We start from the raw sequence: 12,841 nt of genomic DNA, 5'->3' as shown, positions 1-12,841 counted from the left end.
AAAGAACATATTGAAGGACGATCGGCAATGCGAAATATACTTCACAATGAATTCAAAATGATTTGATTTTAGTTTCTGAAAAGGAATTTTATAAAGTTTTAGTTATGGAAGCAAATAAAGAAAATCATTCCGAGTAATTGCTTATGAAAATGTGGACATTTCTGGAGTAGAGCAGTTGTCAGTAGGAATTAGATATTTAGACTCAACTCCAAATCAACCCAAAATAGAATTCCTTGGTTTTGTGGCTCTACAGGAACTTAATACAAAGGCAATTGTAACTGAAGTTTTATCATTTTTGTCAAAATTTGACCTTGATATGTCGAAATTATGTGGGCAGAGTTATGACGAATGTGCCAAAATGGTAGGAGCGGAAGGTGGCGTGAACAGAATAATACAAAAACAATATCCTAAGGAGTTATTTCTTCACTGTACTAGCCATAAATTAAATTTGGTTATTAATGACACTAATGAAGTTAAACACATTCGAAATTCACTTGCAACTATGTAAAATATAATCACTTTTTTTTTTCGTGAAAGGTCTGTGAGAAAAAAAATATTGTTCCTAATGTGCCTATCTTCTGTGAAACATGGTGGTCAGCAAAGAGCAGAAGCATCAGAATATTTCTGGAAAAATCTCAAAAATAGTGAATTGCATAAAACAGCTGTCCCCTAGTGGAAACAAGTGCGCAACAAAGTGCTCATTACGTACTTACGTTCTTCAGTGTCATCTGGTACATTTATAATATCAACGCGCATCATAGCCAAATACAGTGCTATTTTAGAGCCAACTACAAATGCTCTACAGAGAGAGGCAATAGATCTTTCCAAAGTACAAGAAGACATTGAAGTTATTTTGGACATGTTTCAAAATCATCGCTGAGATGTAACCAACTGCTTTCACCAACTTTCACATCTGGTACATGGGGTCCTTGGTTCGATCCCAGCTCGCGCCAAGTGAACTTTGGTTTGGAGAAACACCGTGTGCATGGGATTTATTGGGGTTCTCCCGTTTTCTCCAACTTTTTTCATTCCACCATTTCATTCATTTCTCATCATCCCCGTCTCCTTTAGACTAACCGGAAAAATCGTGACGCGTAAAACATAGAGATTTCATTTCATTTGCTTTCACCAACTATACACAGCTACCAAAGCCTTGGCTGTCGCTGTTGGGAGTGTAACAGAAATATTTTTTTTCGCTTCCAGCGACTGCTTGCACAGTATATCGTTCATGTAGTACTTTAATGAGAGTAAAAACTTAGATACGCTCAAGAATGGAGGATGAAAGACTCAGCGGACTGTGTATATTGTGTCCACCGAAAACATGTGCTTGTAAACAAAAACGTGTTCATAGTGCAAGCAATTGCAATATTCGTTAAGGAGGGTCCTCGTCGGCTAGAATTTCTGTTCAACGTCAATGAAATTTCGTGTAGTGAATGAAATATAGGGTAAGTAATTATTTGTGTTGAGTCTTTTTCCTGTCAATGCTATGCTAATATCTAATCTGTTGATTTTTTTAAATATATGTTTACTATATTGTAAAATTTCTTGGGTAGAGCAATAAAATGTACTCGGGGACCAAGCGTCCTGGGTATAAGGATGGGTACCTCTCGGAGACCAAGCGTCCTGGGTATAAGGATGGGTACCTCTCGGAGACCAAGCGTCGTGAGAGGGGTTTTAGGTGTTTTGATCAATCCGCGAAGATTGATGTTAGTCGAGGCGTGCAGTTCCTTTTTATCCTGTATTCTCGGCTTCCTTCGTTGATTCTCGTCCTTCCGACTGTTGGCGATGGTGATCGACTCCAATTCGGGATCGTCGTATGCTTGTTTGCGTTTATTATCAACCCGTGTTGTACGCATGGCTATTGCATGGTTCGGCGACCTGAGGATCCTTACTACCCCGGGGCGTAGAAAAATATAAGCCACTGGAATCAATAAATATATGGATTATTTTTTCTTTGTTGGTGCCAGCATGTGGAATTGGCAAATAGGGCACAGTATACACCGGAAATGCACTATAACACTGAAAGACAAAAGTAAAGTTACATGCACTGGTCACTGCTATCACTGTGTGATACGCTATCACATAAGTAAAGTTTAAAATGAAAGTAGAAGTTGGAGAAGTGACAGTTTGTCCTTACCACAACCTTACTTGAACCACTAGAAGAAAAGCAATACCACTGAGCCACAGCGCCCAATGATTGAAAAGAGTGAATGATAATAGAAGAAGAGGAAGAATGAAATGTGGGAGGAAGCGAGAGTACACTGAAAAAACCCACGGATAAGATCTTGTACACCACAAACTTACTTGGCCCACCAGAAGATACGCTCTACCACTGAGCCACTGCGCCTAATGATTGAAGAGAGTGAATTAAAATAGAATTGGTGGAATAAAATGTGGGAGGAAACGGAAGTGACCTGTCAAAACCAATCCATACGATCTCATCCACCACAGACTTACTTGCTCTACCAGAGGAAGCGCTGTACCACTGAGCTAATGCAATGATTGAAGCAAGTCAATGATAATAGCAGAATTGGTGGAATGAAATGTGGGAGGAACTGGGAGTACCCTGACAAAACCCACGGATACGATCTTGTCCACCACAAACTTACTTGGCCCACTAGAGGAAAGGCTTTACCACTTACCCACTACGCCCAAGGATTGAAGCAAGTCAAAAATAATAGAAGAATTAGTGGAATGAAATGTGGGAGGAATCGGTAGTACCCTGACAGAACCCACTGATACGATCTTGTCCAACACAAACATACTTGTCCCACCAGAGGAAATGCTTTACCACTGACTCACTGCGGCCAAGGAATGAAGCAAGTCAATAATAATAGAATAATTGGTGGAATGAAATGTGGGATGAAGCGAAAGTAGCCTGACAAAACCCACGGATACGATCTTGTACACCACAAACTAACTTGGTCCACCAGAAGAAACGCTCTACCACTGAACCATTGAACCACTGCCCGCAACGATTGAAGAGATTGAATGATAATAGAAGAATTCGTGGTCTGAAATGTGTGAGAAAGCGGGAATGTCCTGTCAAAACCCACGGATACGATCTCGTCCACCACAAACTTACCTGGTCTACCAAAGACAGCGTTGTACCACTGAGTCAATGCGCACAATGATTGAAGTAATTCAATAATAATAGAAGAATTGGTGGAATGAAATGTGGGAGGAAGTGTAAGTACCCTGACAAAACCCACGGATACGATCTTGTCCGTCACAAACTTACTTGGCCCACTAGAGGAAAGACTTTACCACTGATACACTACACACAAGGATTGAAGCAAGTCAATAATAATAAAAGAATTGGTGGAATGAAATGTGGGAGGAAGCGGGAGTGCCCTGTGGAAACCCAGGGATACGATCTTGCCCACCGCAAACTTACTTGGCACACCAGAAGAAGGCTATATCACTGAGACACTGCGCCCAACGATTGAAGCAAGTCAATAATAAAAGAAGAATTGCTGGAATGAAATATGGGATTAAGCGAGACTACCCTGAAAAAACCCACGGATACGATCTTGTAAACCACAAACTTACTTGGTCTACCAGAGGACGCGCTGTACCACTGAGCCAATGCGAACAATGATTGAAACAAATCAATGATAATAGTAGAATTAGTGGAACGAAATGTGGGAGGAAGTGTAAGTACCCTCACAAAACCCACGGATACGATCTTGTCCATCACAAACTTACTTGGCCCACCAAGGGAAGGGCTTTCCGATTAAGACACGGTGCCCAACGATTGAAGCAAGTCAATAATAATAGAAGAATTGGTGGAATGAAATGTAGGAGGAAGTGGGAGTACCCTGACAAAACCCACCGATACGATCTTATGCACCACAAACTTGCTTGGCCCACCAGAAGAAAGGCTTTACCACTGAGCAACTGCGCCCAAGGATTGAAGCAAGTCAATAATAATAGAAGTATTGGTGAAATGAAATGTGGGAAGAAGCGGGAGTACCCTGACAAAACCCACGAATACGATCTTGTACACCACACACTTACGTGGCCCACTAGAGGAAAGGCTTTACCACTAAGCCACTGCGCCCAAGAATTGAAGCAGGTCTACAATAATAGCAGAATTCGTGCAATGAAATGTGGGAGCAAGTGGGAATACCCTGACAAAACTCACGGATACGATATTGTGCACCGCAATCTCACACAGACCACTAGAAGAAACGCCATATTACTGAGCCACAGCGCCCAATGATTCAAGCAAGCCAATGATAATAGCAGAATTGGTGGAATGAAATGTGGGAGGAACTGGGAGTACCCTCACAAAACCCACGGATACGATCTTGTCCACCACAAAGTTACTTGGCCCACTAGAGGAAAGGCTTTACCACTTACCCACTACGCCCAAGGATTGAAGCAAGTCAAAAATAATAGAATTAGTGGAATGAAATGTGGGAGGAATCGGTAGTACCCTGACAGAAACCACTGATACGATCTTGTCCAACACAAACATATTTGACCCACCAGAGGAAATGCTTTACCACTGAGTCACTGCGGCCAAGGAATGAAGCAAGTCAATAATAGATGAATTGGTGGAATGAAATGTGGGATGAAGCGAGAGTAGCCTGACAAAACCCACGGATACGATCTTGTACACCACAAACTTGCTTGGCCGACCAGAAGAAACGGTCTCCCACTGAACCACTGCCCGCAACGGTTGAAGAGATTGAATGATAATAGAAGAATTCGTGGACTGAAATGTGCAAGAAAGCGGGAAAATCCTGTCAAAACCCACGAATACGATCTTGTCCGTCACAAACTTACTTGGCCCACTAGAGGAAAGACTTTCCCACTGATACACTACACACAAGGATTGAAGTAAGTAAAAAATAATATAAGAATTGGTGGAATGAAATGTGGGAGGAAGTGGAGTGCCCTGTGAAAACCCAGGGATACGATCTTGTCCACCGCAAACTTACTTGGCACACCAGAGGAAGTGTATATCACTGAGACATTGCGCTCAACGATTGAAGCAAGTCAATATTAATAGAAGAATTGCTGGAACGAAATATGAAATTATGCTAGAGTACCCTGAAAAAAACCACGGATACGATCTTGTAAACCACAAACTTACTTGGTCTACCAGAGGACGCGCTGTACCACTGAGGCAATGGGAACAATGATTGAAACAAGTCAATCATAATAGTAGAATTAGTGGAACGAAATGTGGGAGGAAGTGTAAGTACCCTCACAAAACCCACGGATACGATCTTGTCCATCACAAACTTACTTGGCCCACTAAGGGAAGGGCTTTACCACTGAGCAACTGCGCCCAAGGATTGAAGCAAGTCAATAATAATAGAAGTATTGGTGAAATGAGATGTGGGAGGAAGCGGGAGTACCCTGACAAAACCCACGAATACGATCTTGTACACCACACACTTACGTGCCCCATTAGAAGAAAGGCTTTACCACTAAGCCACTGCGCCCAAGGATTGAAGCAGGTCTACAATATTAGCAGAATTGGTGCAATGAAATGTGGGAGCAAGTGGGAATGTCCTGACAAAACTCACGGATACGATATTGTGCACCGCAATCTTACCCAGACCACTAGAAGAAACGCCATATTACTGAGCCACAGCGCCCAATGATTGAAGCAAGCCAATGATAATAGCAGAATTGGTGGAATGAAATGTGGGAGGAACTGGGAGTACCCTCACAAAACCCACGGATACGATCTTGTCCACCACAAACTTACTTGGCCCACTAGAGGAAAGGCTTTACAACTTACCCACTACGCCCAAGGATTGAAGCAAGTCAAAAATAGTAGAAGAATTAGTGGAATTAAATGTGGGAGGAATCCGTGGTACCCTGACAGAACCCACTGATACGATCTTGTCCAACACAAACATACTTGTCCCATAAGAGGAAATGCTTTACCACTGAGTCACTGCGGCCAAGGAATGAAGCAAGTCAATAATAATAGAAGAATTGGTGGAATGAAATGTGGGATTAAGCGAGAGTAGCCTGACAAAACCCACGGATACGATCTAGTACACCACAAACTTACTTGGTCCACCAGAAGAAACGCTCTACCACTGAACCATTGAACCACTGCCCGCAACGATTGAAGAGATTGAATGATAATAGAAGAATTCGTGGACTGAAATGTGCGAGAAAGCGGGAATGTCCTGTCAAAACCCACAGATACAATCTCGTCCACCACAAACTTACCTGGTCTACTAAAGGGAGCGTTGTACCAGTGAGTCAATGCGCACAATGATTGAAGTAAGTCAATAATAATAGAAGAATTGGTGGAATGAAATGTCGGAGGAAGTGTAAGTACCCTGACAAAACCCATGGATACGATCTTGTCCGTCACAAACTTACTTGGCCCACTAGAGGAAAGACATTACCACTGATACACTACAAACAAGGATTGAAGCAAGTCAATAATAATGAAAGAATTGGTGGAATGAAATTTGGGAGGAAGTGGAGTGCCCTGAGAAAACCCAGGGATATGATCTTGTCCACCGCAAACTTACTTGGCACACCAGAAGAAGGCTATATCACTGAGACACTGCGCCCAACGATTGAAGCAAGTCAATAATAATAGAAGAATTGCTGGAATGAAATATGGGATTAAGCGAGACTACCCTGAAAAAACCCACGGATACGATCTTGTAAACCACAAACTTACTTGGTCTACCAGAGGACGCGCTGTACCACTGAGCCAATGCGAACAATGATTAAAACAAGTCAATGGTAATAGTAGAATTAGTGGAACGAAATGTGGGAGGAAGTGTAAGTACCCTCACAAAACCCACGGATACGATCTTGTTTATCACAAACTTACTTGGCCCACCAAGGGAAGGGCTTTCCGACTAAGACACGGTGCACAACGATTGAAGCAAGTCAATAATAATAGAAGAATTGGTGGAATGAAATGTAGAAGAAAGTGGGAGTACCCTGACAAAATCCACGGATACGACCTTGTCCACCACAAACTTACTTGGCCCACTAGATGAAAGGCTTTACCACTTACCCATTACGCACAAGGATTGAAGCAAGTCAAAAATAATAGAAGAATTAGTGGAATGAAATGTGGGAGGAATCGGTAGTACCCTGACAGAACCAACTGACACGACCTTGTCCAACACAAACATACTTGTCCCACCAGAGGAAATGCTTTACCACTGAGTCACTGCTGCCAAGGAATGAAGCAAGTCAATAATAATGGAAGAATTGTTGGAATGAAGTGTGGGATGAAGCGAGAGTAGCCTGACAAAACCCACGGATACGATCTTGTGCATCACAAACTTACATGGCCGACCACAAGAAACGCTCTACCACTGAACCACTGCCCGCAACGATTGAAGAGATTGAATGATAATAGAAGAATTCGTGCACTTAAATGTGCGAGAAAGCGGGAAAGTCCTGTCAAAACCCGCGGATACGATCTTGTCCGTCACAAACTTACTTGGCCCACTAGAAGAAAGGTTTTACCACTTACCCACTACGCCCAAGGATTGAAGCAAGTCAAAAATAATAGAAGAATTAGTGGAATGAAATGTGGGAGGAATCGGTAGTACCCTGACAGAACCCACTGATACGTTCTTGTCCAACACAAACATACTTCTCTCTCCAGAGGAAATGCTTTACCACTGAGTCTCTGCGGCCAAGTAATGAAGCAAGTGAATAATAATAGAAGAATTGGTGGAATGAAATGTGGGAAGAAGCGAGAGTGGCTTGACAAAACCCACGGATACGATCTTGGACACCACAAACTTACTTGGTCCACCAGAAGAAACGCTCTACCACTGAACCATTGAACCACTGCCCGCAACGATTGAAGAGATTGAATGATAATAGAAGAATTCGTGGACTGAAATGTGCGAGAAAGCGTGAATGTCCTGTTAAAACCCGCGAATACAATCTCGTCCACCACAAACTTACCTGGTCTACCAAAGGGAGCGTTGTACCACTGAGTCAATGCGCAGTATGATTGAAGTAAGTCAATAATAATAGAAGAATTGGTGGAATGAAATGTGGGAGGAAGTGTAAGTACCCTGACAAAACCCACGGATACGATCTTGTCCGTCACAAACTTACTTGGCCCACTAGAGGAAAGACTTTACCGCTGATACACTACAAACAAGTATTGAAGCAAGTCAATAATAATAAATAATTGGTGGAACGAAATGTGGGAGGAAGCGGGAGTCCCCTGTGAAAACCCAAGGATACGATCTTGCCCACCGCAAACTTACTTGGCACACCAGAAGAAGGCTATATCACTGAGACACTGCGCCCAACGATTGAAGCAAGTCAATAATAATAGAATTGCTGGAATGAAATATGGGATTAAGCGAGACTACCCTGAAAAAACCCACGGATACGATCTTGTAAACCACAAACTTACTTGGTCTACCAGAGGACGCGCTCTACCACTGAGCCAATGCGAACAATGATTGAAACAAGTCAATGATTATAGTAGAATTAGTGGAACGAAATGTGGTAGGAAGTGTAAGTACCCTGACAAAACCCGCGGATACTATCTTGTCCGTCACAAACTTACTTGGCCCACTAGAAGAAAGGTTTTACCACTTACCCACTACGCCCAAGGACTGAAGCAAGTCAAAAATGATAGAAGAGTTAGTGGAATGAAATGTGGGAGAAATCGGTTGTACCTTGACAGAACCCACTGATACGATCTTGTCCAACAGAAACATACTTGTCCCACAAGAGGAAATGCTTTACCACTGAGTTACTGGGGCCAAGGAATGAAACAAGTCAATAATAATAGAAGAATTGGTGGAATGAAATGTGGGATGAAGCGAGAGTAGCCTGACAAAACCCACGGATACGATCGTGTACACCACAAACTTACTAGGCCGACCAGAAGAAACGCTCTACCACTGAACCACTGCCCGCAACGATTGAAGAGATTGAATGATAATAGAAGAATTCGTGGACTGAAATGTGCGAGAAAGCGGGAAAGTCCTGTCAAAACCCACGGATACGATCTTGTCCGTCACAAACTTACTTGGCCCACTAGAGGAAAGACTTTACCACTGATACACTACACACAAGGATTGAAGTAAGTCAATAATAATAAAAGAATTGGTGGAATGAAATGTGGGAGGAAGCGGGAGTGCCCTGTGAAAACCCAGGGATACGATCTTGTCCACCGCAAACTTACTTGGCACACCAGAGGAAGGGTATATCACTGAGACATTGCGCTCAACGATTAAAGCAAGTCAATATGAATATAAGAATTGCTGGAACGAAATATGGGATTAAGCTAGAATACCCTGAAAAAACCCACGGATACGATCTTGTAAACCATAAACTACTTGGTCTACCAGAGGACGCGCTGTACCACTGAGCCAATGCGAACAATGATTGAAACAAGTCAATGATTATAGTAGAATTAGTGGAACGAAATGTGGTAGGAAGTGTAAGTACCCTGACAAAACCCACGGATACTATCTTGTCCATCACAAACTTACCTGGCCCACTAGAGGAAAGACTTTACCGCTGATACACTACATACAAGTATTGAAGCTAGTCAATAATAATAAAAGAATTGGTGGAACGAAATGTGGGAGGAAGCGGTAGTTCGCTGTGAAAACCCAGGGATACGATCTTGCCCACCGCAAACTTACTTGGCACACCAGAAGAAGGCTATATCACTGAGACACTGCGCCCTACGATTGAAGCAAGTCAATAATAATAGAAGAATTGCTGGAATGAAATATGGGATTAAGCGAGACTACCCTGAAAAAACCCACGGATACGATCTTGTAAACCACAAACTTACTTGGTCTACCAGAGGACGCGCTGTACCACTGAGGCAATGCGAATAATGATTGAAACAAGTCAATTATAATAGTAGAATTAGTTTAACGAAATGTGGGAGGAAGTGTAAGTACCCTCACAAAACCCGCGGATACGATCTTCTGCACCACAAACTTACTTGGCCCACCAGAAGAAAGGCTTTACCACTGAACAACTGCGCCCAAGGATTGAAGCAAGCCAATAATAATAGAAGTATTGGTGAAATGAAATGTGGGAGGAAGCGGGAGTACCCTAACAAAACCCACGAATACGATCTTGTACACCACACACTTACGGGCACCACTAGAGGAAGGGCTTTACCACTAAGCCACTGCGTCCAAGGATTGAAGCAGGTCTACAATATTAGCAGAATTGGTGCAATGAAATGTGGGAGCAAGTGGGAATACCCTGACAAAACTCACGGATACGATATTGTGCACCGCAATTTTACTCAGACCACTAGAAGAAACGCCATATTACTGAGCCACAGCGCCCAATGATTGAAGCAAGCCAATGATAATAGCAGAATTGGTGCAATGAAATGTGGGAGGAACTGGGAGTACGCTGACAAAACCCACGGATACGATTTTGTCCACCACAAATTTACTTGCCCCACTAGAGGAAAGGATTTACCACTTACCCACCACGCCCAAGGATTAAAGGAAGTCAAAAATAATAGAAGAATTAGTGGAATGAAATGTGGGAGGAATCCGTAGTATCCTGACAGAACCCACTGATACGATCTTGTCCAACACAAACATACTTGTCCCACCAGAGGAAATGCTTTACCACTGAGTCACTGCGGCAAAGGAATGAAGCAAGTCAATAATAATAGAAGAATTGGTGTAATGAAATGTGGTATTAAGCGAGAGTAGCCTGACAAAACCCACGGATACGATCTTGTACACAACAAATTTACTTGGTCCACCAGAAGAAACGCTCTACCACTGAACCACTGAACCACTGCCCGAAACGATTGAAGAGATTAAATGATAATAGAAGAATTCGTGGACTGAAATGTGCGAGAAAGCGGGAATGTCCTGTCAAAACCCACAGATACAATCTCGTCCACCACAAACTTACCTGGTCTACCAAAGGAAGCGTTGTACCACTTAGTCAATGCGCACAATGATTGAATTAAGTCAATAATAATAGAAGAATTGGTGGAATGAAATGTGGGAGGAAGTGTAAGTACCCTGACAAAACCCACGGATACGATCTTGTCCGTCACAGACGTACTTGGCCCACTAGAGGAAAGACTTTACCACTAAGCCACTGCACCCAAGGATTGAAGCAGGTCAATAATAATAGAAGTATTGGTAAAATGAAATGTGGGAGGAAGCGGGAGTACCCTGACTAAACCCACGAATACGATCTTGTACACCACACACCTACGTGGCCCTCTAGAGGAAAGGCTTTACCACTAAGCCACTCCGCCCAAGGATTGAAGCAGGTCTACAATAATAGCAGGAATGGTGCAATGAAATGTGGGAGCAAGTGGGAATACCCTGAAAAAACTCACGGATACGATATTGTGCACCGCAATCTTACTCAGACCACTAGAAGAAACGCCTTATTACTGAGCCACAGCGCACAACGATTGAAGCAAGTCAATAATAATAGAAGAATTGGTGGAATGAAATGTAGGAGGAAGTGGGAGTACCCTGACAAAACCCACCGATACGATCTTGTGCACCACAAACTTACTTGGCACCAGAAGAAAGGCTTTACCACTGTGCAACTAAGCCCAAGGATTGAAGCAAGTCAATAATAATAGAAGTATTGGTGAAATGAAATATGGGATTAAGCGAGACTACCCTGAAAAAACCCACGAATACGATCTTGTAAACCACAAACTTACTTGGTCTACCAGAGGACGCGCTGTACCACTGAGCCAATGCGAACAATGATTGAAACAAGTCAATGGTAATAGTAGAATTAGTGCAACGAAATGTGGGAGGAAGTGTAAGTACCTTCACAAAACCCACGGATACGATCTTGTCTATCACAAACTTACTTGGCCCACCAAGGGAAGGGCTTTCCGACTAAGACACGGTGCACAACGATTGAAGCAAGTCAATAATAATAGAAGAATTGGTGGAATGAAATGTAGGAGGAAGTGGGAGTACCCTGACAAAACCCACCGATACGATCTTGTGCACCACAAACTTGCTTGGCCCACCAGAAGAAAGGCTTTACCACTGAGCAACTGCGAACAAGGATTGAAGCAAATCAATAATAATAGAAGTATTGGTGAAATGAAATGTGGGAGGAAGCGGGAGTACCCTGACAAAACCCACGAATACGATCTTTTACACCACACACTTACGTGCCCTACTAGAGGAAGGCTTTACCACTAAGCCACTCCGCCCAAGGATTGAAGCAGGTCTACAATAATAGAAGAATTGGTGCAACGAAATGTGGGAGCAAGTGGGAATATCCTCAAAAAACTCACGGATACGATATTGTGCACCGCAATCTTACACAGACCACTAGAAGAAAGGCTTTACCACTGAGCAACTGCGAACAAAGATTGAAGCAAGTCAATAATAATAGAAGTAATGGTGGAATGAAATGTGGAAGGAACTAGGAGTACCCTGACAAAACCCACGGATACGATCTTGTCCACCAGAAACTTACTTGGCCCACTAGATGAAAGGTTTTACCACTTACCCACTACGCCCAAGGATTGAAGCAAGTCAAAAATAATATAAGAATTAGTGGAATGAAATGTGGGAGGAATCGGTAGTACCCTGACAGAACCAACTGACACGACCTTGTCCAAGACAAACATACTTGTCCCACCAGAGGAAATGCTTTACCACTGAGTCACTGCGGCCAAGGAATGAAGCAAGTCAATAATAATAAAAGAATTGCTGGAATGAAATATGGGATTAAGCGAGAGTACCCTGAAAAAACCCACGGATACGATCTTGTAAACCACAAACTTACTTGGTCTACCAGAGGACGCGCTGTACCACTGAGCCAATGCGAACAATGATTGAAACAAATCAATGATAATAGTAGAATTAGT

The sequence above is a fragment of the Thermobia domestica genome, chromosome 15 (assembly GCF_964235325.1).
Source record: "Thermobia domestica chromosome 15, izTheDome1.hap1.1, whole genome shotgun sequence".
In the NCBI taxonomy this organism is placed as follows: Eukaryota; Metazoa; Arthropoda; class Insecta; order Zygentoma; family Lepismatidae; genus Thermobia; species Thermobia domestica.
This window is presented reverse-complemented; position numbering follows the sequence as displayed.